This window comes from Rhamphochromis sp. 'chilingali' (genome assembly GCF_963969265.1).
Source record: "Rhamphochromis sp. 'chilingali' genome assembly, chromosome: 10".
Taxonomy (NCBI): Eukaryota; Metazoa; Chordata; class Actinopteri; order Cichliformes; family Cichlidae; genus Rhamphochromis; species Rhamphochromis sp. 'chilingali'.
Genome location: NC_137937.1, coordinates 15,496,836 through 15,507,055, shown reverse-complemented (window position 1 = coordinate 15,507,055; position 10,220 = coordinate 15,496,836). Strand labels below are relative to the sequence as shown.

General features: G+C 44.9%; 1 long non-coding RNA gene across 1 annotated transcript; it reads right to left on the bottom strand.

The window, feature by feature from the left end:
* Window positions 1-3,868: 3,868 nt before the first annotated feature.
* LOC308403683 lies at window positions 3,869-5,446 on the bottom strand. Its single transcript, XR_013972954.1, has 3 exons — window positions 5,318-5,446; window positions 4,335-4,369; window positions 3,869-4,098 (listed from the first exon to the last, which is right to left on the bottom strand). It is a non-coding gene; the product is annotated as an uncharacterized lncRNA (long non-coding RNA).
* Between the last annotated feature and the right edge of the window lie 4,774 nt (window positions 5,447-10,220).

The window sequence follows — 10,220 nt, the reverse complement described above, 5'->3', positions numbered from 1 at the left end:
AAGGCACCGCCTTCCGCCCCTCGACGCCCTCGCGGTGCCCCCTCCTTCTGACAGGAACTTCCTACAGACCAGGTATGAAGGATGCCTGAGTGGACATACAAAACTCACAAGTTCCTGGCTCTCACGGCTCCTATGCAGAGGGTTAGTCGAAGACGGAGGGGCATCGCGAGGGGCGTCGGGGGACGGGGGACTGTGCCTCACTGCCCTCCCCTTCTCCAAGAAACCCGTCTTCAACAGAGTCGAGAGAGCCGGGAACTTGTGAGGTGTGCATGTCCTGGTGAGCCTCCACCTTTTATAGGTGGGTGCAGCCTCGACTGTACAGAGACAGACCAGACCAGCTGCACCACACAGACACTTCAAACCTAATATGAGGACAAAAAACACATACATACACACACACACACACACACACACACACACACACACACACACACACACATCTTACCATTAAAAAAATAGGGTTCCTTTACAATGTCAGAAGGAGGAAGGCACTAAGGCACCGCCTTCCGCCCCTCGACGCCCTCGCGGTGCCCCCTCCTTCTGACAGGAACTTCCTACAGACCAGGTATGAAGGATGCCTGAGTGGACATACAAAACTCACAAGTTCCTGGCTCTCACGGCTCCTATGCAGAGGGTTAGTCGAAGACGGAGGGGCATCGCGAGGGGCGTCGGGGGACGGGGGACTGTGCCTCACTGCCCTCCCCTTCTCCAAGAAACCCGTCTTTAACAGAGTTGAGAGAGCCGGGAACTTGTGAGGTGTGCATGTCCTGGTGAGCCTCCACCTTTTATAGGTGGGTGCAGCCTCGACTGTACAGAGACAGACCAGACCAGCTGCACCACACAGACACTTCAAACCTAATCTGAGTACAAAAAACACATACATACATACATACATACATACATACATACATACATACATACATACATACATACATACATACATACATACATACATACATACATACATACATACATACATACATACATACATACACACACAGACACAGACACACACACACACAGACATCTTACCATTAAAAAAAATAGGGTTCCTTTACAATGTCAGAAGGAGGAAGGCACTAAGGCACCGCCTTCCGCCCCTCGACGCCCTCGCGGTGCCCCCTCCTTCTGACAGGAACTTCCTACAGACCAGGTATGAAGGATGCCTGAGTGGACATACAAAACTCACAAGTTCCTGGCTCTCACGGCTCCTATGCAGAGGGTTAGTCGAAGACGGAGGGGCATCGCGAGGGGCGTCGGGGGACGGGGGACTGTGCCTCACTGCCCTCCCCTTCTCCAAGAAACCCGTCTTCAACAGAGTCGAGAGAGCCGGGAACTTGTGAGGTGTGCATGTCCTGGTGAGCCTCCACCTTTTATAGGTGGGTGCAGCCTCGACTGTACAGAGACAGACCAGACCAGCTGCACCACACAGACACTTCAAACCTAATATGAGGACAAAAAACACATACATACATACATACACACAGACACAGACACACACACAAACATCTTACCATTAAAAAAACTGGGTTCCTTTACAATGTCAGAAGGAGGAAGGCACTAAGGCACCGCCTTCCGCCCCTCGACGCCCTCGCGGTGCCCCCTCCTTCTGACAGGAACTTCCTACAGACCAGGTATGAAGGATGCCTGAGTGGACATACAAAACTCACAAGTTCCTGGCTCTCACGGCTCCTATGCAGAGGGTTAGTCGAAGACGGAGGGGCATCGCGAGGGGCGTCGGGGGACGGGGGACTGTGCCTCACTGCCCTCTCCTTCTCCAAGAAACCCGTCTTCAACAGAGTCGAGAGAGCCAAGAACTTGTGAGGTGTGCATGTCCTGGTGAGCCTCCACCTTTTATAGGTGGGTGCAGCCTCGACTGTACAGAGACAGACCAGACCAGCTGCACCACACAGACACTTCAAACCTAATCTGAGTACAAAACACACACACACACACACACACACAGACACAAACATCTTACCATTAAAAAAATAGGGTTCCTTTACAATGTCAGAAGGAGGAAGGCACTAAGGCACCGCCTTCCGCCCCTCGACGCCCTCGCGGTGCCCCCTCCTTCTGACAGGAACTTCCTACAGACCAGGTATGAAGGATGCCTGAGTGGACATACAAAACTCACAAGTTCCTGGCTCTCACGGCTCCTATGCAGAGGGTTAGTCGAAGACGGAGGGGCATCGCGAGGGGCGTCAGGGGACGGGGGACTGTGCCTCACTGCCCTCCCCTTCTCCAAGAAACCCGTCTTCAACAGAGTCGAGAGAGCCGGGAACTTGTGAGGTGTGCATGTCCTGGTGAGCCTCCACCTTTTATAGGTGGGTGCAGCCTCGACTGTACAGAGACAGACCAGACCAGCTGCACCACACAGACACTTCAAACCTAATCTGAGTACAAACACACACACACACACACACACACACACACACACACACACACACACACACACAGACAGACACAGACACACACACACACACACACACACACAAACATCTTACCATTAAAAAAAAATAGGGTTCCTTTACAATGTCAGAAGGAGGAAGGCACTAAGGCACCGCCTTCCGCCCCTCGACGCCCTCGCGGTGCCCCCTCCTTCTGACAGGAACTTCCTACAGACCAGGTATGAAGGATGCCTGAGTGGACATACAAAACTCACAAGTTCCTGGCTCTCACGGCTCCTATGCAGAGGGTTAGTCGAAGACGGAGGGGCATCGCGAGGGGCGTCGGGGGACGGGGGACTGTGCCTCACTGCCCTCCCCTTCTCCAAGAAACCCGTCTTCAACAGAGTCGAGAGAGCCGGGAACTTGTGAGGTGTGCATGTCCTGGCGAGCCTCCACCTTTTATAGGTGGGTGCAGCCTCGACTGTACAGAGACAGACCAGACCAGCTGCACCACACAGACACTTCAAACCTAATATGAGGACAAAAAACACATACATACATACATACACACAGACACAGACACACACACACAGACACAAACATCTTACCATTAAAAAAACTGGGTTCCTTTACAATGTCAGAAGGAGGAAGGCACTAAGGCACCGCCTTCCGCCCCTCGACGCCCTCGCGGTGCCCCCTCCTTCTGACAGGAACTTCCTACAGACCAGGTATGAAGGATGCCTGAGTGGACATACAAAACTCACAAGTTCCTGGCTCTCACGGCTCCTATGCAGAGGGTTAGTCGAAGACGGAGGGGCATCGCGAGGGGCGTCGGGGGACGGGGGACTGTGCCTCACTGCCCTCCCCTTCTCCAAGAAACCCGTCTTCAACAGAGTCGAGAGAGCCGGGAACTTGTGAGGTGTGCATGTCCTGGCGAGCCTCCACCTTTTATAGGTGGGTGCAGCCTCGACTGTACAGAGACAGACCAGACCAGCTGCACCACACAGACACTTCAAACCTAATCTGAGTACAAACACACACACACACACACACACACACACACACACACACACACACACACACACACACACATTCATATTACCATTAAAAAAAACTGGGTTCCTTTACAATGTCAGAAGGAGGAAGGCACTAAGGCACCGCCTTCCGCCCCTCGACGCCCTCGCGGTGCCCCCTCCTTCTGACAGGAACTTCCTACAGACCAGGTATGAAGGATGCCTGAGTGGACATACAAAACTCACAAGTTCCTGGCTCTCACGGCTCCTATGCAGAGGGTTAGTCGAAGACGGAGGGGCATCGCGAGGGGCGTCGGGGCGTCGGGGGACGGGGGACTGTGCCTCACTGCCCTCCCCTTCTCCAAGAAACCCGTCTTCAACAGAGTCGAGAGAGCCGGGAACTTGTGAGGTGTGCATGTCCTGGTGAGCCTCCACCTTTTATAGGTGGGTGCAGCCTCGACTGTACAGAGACAGACCAGACCAGCTGCACCACACAGACACTTCAAACCTAATCTGAGTACAACACACACACACACACACACACACACACACACACACACACACACACACACACGAAGCGCTGCCTGAGGAAAGCGGGGAGGATCATCAAGGACTCCAGTCACCCCAGCCATAAACTGTTCCGACTACTTCCCACAGGAAGGAGGTTCTGCAGCATCCGGTCCCGTACCAGCAGACTGAGAGACAGATTTTTCCATCAGGCCATCAGACTGCTGAACACTTCATAGACACCTCAGCTTCACAACTGGAACTTCAACATTAATTTCACTCACATGTACTGTACCAATGTACCTGCACATGTGATGTGAAAATAAAAGTGATTTGATTTGATTTGACATGTATATTCAAACCTCAAGGACAAAAACCAGAGGACAAAAACTACAAGAACAATATAAATATGGAGAAAACTAACCTTAGAAACATGCAGGGTGACCGGAGACAGCAGCACTGCAGACATGAGGACAGGCAGACAGTTAAGGCTGTGTGAGAGTCAAGTTCACTCCTATATATGACCTCCTATCGCAGAATGCGTTACTGTGACAACGCAGGCTTTGTGCTTTGAAGTGTGGTGATTGGTGACGTCATTGGAACGGCCTGTGATCTTACGTCACACTAGCCCGGATCAATTTGAAAAAGGCGTTTTTGTCTGAAAATGCTCGTGTCCAAACTACCGTTTTCACAGAGTTGTGTGTCCACATTGAAACGGCCGAAAACGCTTACGTTCCAGTACTGCGCATGCGTGAAACGCAAGGTGACTGGACCTGCCTCATTTCTGTCTGCCGTTTATTTACTTTCCGGCTCTTTGAAACGTGCAGGAAAATGAAAAGGAAAAGCGACGAGTTTTTTAAATGGACTAACAATGAGGTGGAGTTGTTGCTGCAAGTAATACAAAAGTACAAAGTTGCAAAAGCGATTGAGAATTAAAGAATTTGAAGAAAAGCTATCTGCTATCTTTGTGTTTTGCAGCAGAGAAAAAATATAGTTTATGTCAATAAAGCCTTTGATCCGGAGAAGAAAAGGATGTCAGGAGGGGACCTGGATCTGTGTGTTTACGCCTGCGTGTTCTGACGCCATGACATCTTGAAGATGCCGTTACCACAGAAACTGATTTTTGGGCATTTTACAAATTTTAGTCCATTAAGCTATTTTTAACCATTTCATTTTAAAGAAAAGTGTCAAATTTGATGCCTTCAAATCAAAGTAACACCTTTTTTCATATTCATACACCAGTCGTTAATAATTTCTACACCTCTCCCGGAAAATTTAAAACATACAAACAATTTACGGGAAACAATCTTGGAATACACATATTTGATCACGTTAGAACTTGATATTCACACTGGAACTTGTTAAATTATTACAGTAATTTACATTTAAAGAAATTTTCAAACGTACCTGCAGCGAAGTCCAGGTGACAGTCGGGGAGTCCGGGTCCACGGCGAGCCATCTTCAAACTTGAAAAACAAAAACAAGTACAAACGATCCACAGATGAAGTACTTGTTGTGCTCTCAAATTAAATCCGCTTTTAGTAAAATGTTTTGCAAAACTTAGCTTTCCACAGGCTGAGGTTGGAGCAGGTCGAAACAAGTCCACGAGCAAGTGTAAACGGACGTTTGGAACCTTGTGCAGCATTTAAATACCCTCGGCGACCATGGTTACGGTTGTCAACGTGTACACGTGCACGTGATAGAACTATCCGATTGTTCAGTCTGACGTCACTAGCCGTGTCTGGGTCTAAACTCCGCTGCAGGTCCATATATCAAACGATCACTATGGCATTACTGAGAGTTGAAAAACTGTCTAAAGTCTTTCATCTTTAATAAAATGATCAGCGTTCTGCTCTACCAGGTGTAACAATTGAGTTTAACATCCAGGCATCCATGAAAACGGAATTTATGACATTTAACGGAGTTAGAAGTTAGCAGGGAGTTAGCTCGCTAGCTTCTATCTAAATACAATATAACATGTCCTGACTGCGGGGTTTTGGAAACAAGTTAAAACGTACAGCTCTGCTATCACTTCCAACATAAATGAAGACAGAAAACTAAACAGCAGTGACGTTTGTCGCGCGGGAGCCTGGGATTGTTTAGCTAAACGGCCTAAACCGTTTCCCATTCATTCTCTATGGTAGTGCTAAACCACTACGGATGTAATATATTTTTGGCCACTACGGTCTTCCGGCGCTGTAACGAGTTTGAGATGCGGCGGCACTTTTAAAAAATCTCCTCTTTTACGTTTCGGGAGAGAAAACAAGTAACTCAACGCTCGCAACACATCCCAACGCTCCTCATTCATTGATCAAAGGTAAGAAACGTCGTTTGAAATAACAGTAAACCAAACAGAATACATTTACAGGTGTATATTACAGGTAATAGGCGTGTTGCGATTGCATTTACGAAGCATCCATCGCTCAGTTAAAGACGGTGGGAGTTTATCTGCTGTTGTAAAGTGGCACGGTAAAAAATGAATGAACGTGATCCTTAAATAAATTACGTGTTTCATTGACGTGTTTTGCCATTAAATAAACTTTGTAGGTTTCCGACTGCTGTGACACTGACATTACTATAATGTGGTACAATTAAATAACCAATAAGTGTCTTGTTATGAGATGACATGCTAAATGACTGAACCTGCTTTAAAAGAAAATGTATTGCTTTCATGTTGTAATGGTCAGTCACCTTATCAATGCGAAAATCTGTTTTGATATCTCTAACATGAGCAATGCCCACTCGTGTATGAATAAACACGATAGCTTAAATACATATATGTTGTTAATCTACCAGCAATTCTTATGTGCCATGACTACTAAGCAGTTACCACAAATTTTGCAGATATGCCAATAATCATTCAACCATGAAAGGTTTTTATTTACAGACAGAACAGTTTGTTATACCTGGAGGAAAAAACACTTTTATCCCAAATGTTGTCAATGTTCTTTCAAATTGAGTCTCGTTATTGTTCTCCTGCATCCTGCTGTGTAAACCCAGCAGCAAGATTATAACCTGAAATGTCTTTGTTTGTGTTTGGAATCAATTTTGTTTAATATAATTGTTTATTTTTTCACTGCTTGTCAAGATGCAGAAGAAAGTTGCGCCATATCCAGGGAAAATCTCTGTGGTTGTTCCGCAAGGGGCCACTTGGATACCTTCTCCAGGACCCGTCAAAAGAAGCTCGACGGATTAAAAATGACCCCAAACTGCAGGACAAGTCTGCACCTGTGAGGGATGATGTTGTACATCAGAATGCTCTGACTGTCATCTATCAGAGAGGAGGGGATGAGTCTGACATGAAGGAAGTGCAGGGAGAGTACATTCTGCAGTTTGGAAAGTATAAAGGGAAATCTTTCCGGTGGCTTCTGGGGAATGATGTCGGGTACACCATGTACCTGATCAAAGATCTCCAGAAGGAAGAGGCTGCAGGGACCTCTGTGGAAGAAGGGCATGGCAAGGAGAGCTTGCATTCATTTGTACAGTATGCCCTCAGCTTTACAGAGATAAAGACTCTTCTGAACTGCAAGACCAGCAGAGTGAGTGTTGCTGCAGAAGCCTCTGAGGATGATCAGCTGGTTGGCTTTGGCTCACGAGCCAAGAGCACCTGGAAGGAGATTCAGGAGTCTCCTTTCTACGAGGCAGAGAGACAAAGATGGGTGGAAGAAAAGAGGAAATAGGGGAGAAACTGTTGATATTGTACATAAGATAGTTTTGTTCTACTTTTGTAATGTTTATTTTGTTTATATAAATAAAAACTGATTGTAAATATAAAAATGTGAATAAATTGTGTTCTGTAAAAATAGCAGCACAGCTCTCTTCTTTATAACCTCTTAGAGTTCACCTGTATGTTTATATACCTGTGTGTGCTCACCATCAGGTAATCAGTTTTAAAAAGCTATGAGTGCAGCCCTGAAAGCTTACATATTATTTCTAAATCACTTCATGTAATGATAACAAGCCATCCTTTCTCTAGTGGGGTCTCACAGCTTTTATCTTTATAATCTTTCTGGTTGATTTGTAATATTAGAAACATGACTGCTATCTTTTATCTGTGTGACTATACAGCCTGTTTCAGACATGACAACCAGACAGTGTCTGAAGTTATCTTTAATACATGCAACACAGCTGGAGATAGTCCAGACACTTTCTCACTTCTGATGATAATATTTTTGGTTTAGGTATTGTTGCTTTCTGGCTTGAAGCTTATCTACAAAAGCAGTTCAATAAGGAGAGATCATGTGGAAAAACCGAACATGATTTATTGAGATACAGAAATAAATGTAACTGTTAGGCAGTTAGACTCCAATGACCCATCATAGCAGAAGAAATCTCAGCAGTGACAGGATTTTGCATAAGCCACACCCCAGAGTCAAAATGCTGGTAGTGATGAAGATGGAGGCTGGGACAGGGTTCTGAGTGACCACGGTGAGGAGGAGAAAGGAGAGGAGGCGGGCTGCATAGCTGAGGATCTGAAACACAGAATGGTAGAAGCAGAAGAGCAACAGATTTAAAGCATGCAGAGTGGAGGCTGGCAAGAGCATGACTGGAATAAAGTAATGATGTCAGTACTGAGTTTGTGCTGGAAAATGAATAGATATAAACTAACAGCCACCAGGAAGCAGACAGATGACTTATTACAGACATGCCTTGTTTAAATTATGTATAAGCATCATTTTCTATGTCATCAGAATGTATCTGTATTATAGTTTTAGCTTTAGTCTTTTTATTAAAAGTTGGATGTCTGCATAATTGTAGACTATATGTCTGGTATGTATCATCTCAAGACTGTCATGATACAGTCTGAGTTATGACAGTATAGGTACGTAATGCAGAAAAATTGCTCCACAGGCCATAACACTATATAATCTAAATAAAATGATAATGAAATAAAAATTAAAAGCAAAGTGAAAAATAAATGTTATCCACAATAAGTAAATTGAAAATGGTGTTTAACTTTTGATAATGTAACACAACCTTTGTCCCAACCAGGACTCGAACCCGCGCTCAGACAGTTCAGTGTAAAAAAAAACCCATTTTTTTCCAATGCCCGAAAAGCTGCGATTTGATTGGCTGTTTCTCCGTTACACCTATACGCGAGGAGAACAACTGAGATAATCCATCCAAAATACGAGGTTAGTCATTCATATACTGCTGCATGGGCTGGGCTGTAGTTACATCCTAAGGTTTTAAAAACTGAGCTTAAATAAATGATTAGCGGTAATAAAAGCCGAGGGAGGTCAACAGGGATCACTGACAGTCAGTGATCCCTGTTGACCTCCCTTTCTTTTGAGATCAAATAGAAGAAAATACATAACATTAAACATGTTAACAACACAAAAGCCATATTAAACGCAGACTACTTTAGACCCGGAAGTAGGATTCGTGGCGTCATCACTGAACAACCGGATTGGCCTGATATAGGTCTATCATAGTGACGTGGGTTTTAATCAGTAGGGTTATATGTTTCCCAATATGATATTTTTTTTTAAAGAACATAATGTGGATTGTTTTTATTTGTTAGCTGTATGGGCAGCATTTTTGTGTATGTGATCCCTTTCCTTAAATTACATTTGCTATATACACATATTTTGCTCTCTTAGTATTTTTAGAACCTGACTAATACTGAAAACTTTAGGGTGATACTGATAAAAAGGACTTAAAAATTTAGATACTGATACATTGGTCAATACTCTTTTTACAGATAGTATACAGATTACAGAACTTGGAATGTATACAGAAATTCATGTTTTTCGCAATGATCGTTCAAAATTGGTTTACATTTGTAAATAAATACAGCAATATATCTGCAAGATTTGACCAAATTCACCACTCTTTTATACTATGCTAAACAATCAAAGATTAGCTCATGTCTAGTTGAATGATGTTTTAAAAATGTTTTCCTGTAGTGTTAATCACAGTGATGTTATGAAGTAATGTATGAACCTGACGTATGATAATATTTATCTCTACAGAGGAAACATCCATCGAAGATTGAGCAGTACAATATCACTGTGGCATCAACATCTCGTCAGCGAAAGGCCACAGCCACACCAAACAAGCTCTCAGCAAATACACAAGCCAAGTTACCAGACCTGATGTTGAGAGCTGCAAACAAACATGTTCCACAAGCAACTGTTGACATGCTTGTCATCAATTTCATATGTGAGGGTCTACAGCCATTTGCAGTGGTAGAACAGCCATCTTTCAAAGAATTGGTTACCACATTACAACCTCAAGCCAAAGTCCTCTCCAGACCCACTGTCCGTGCCAGAATCTGTGAAGCTGCTGATCACATGAAGATGACTTT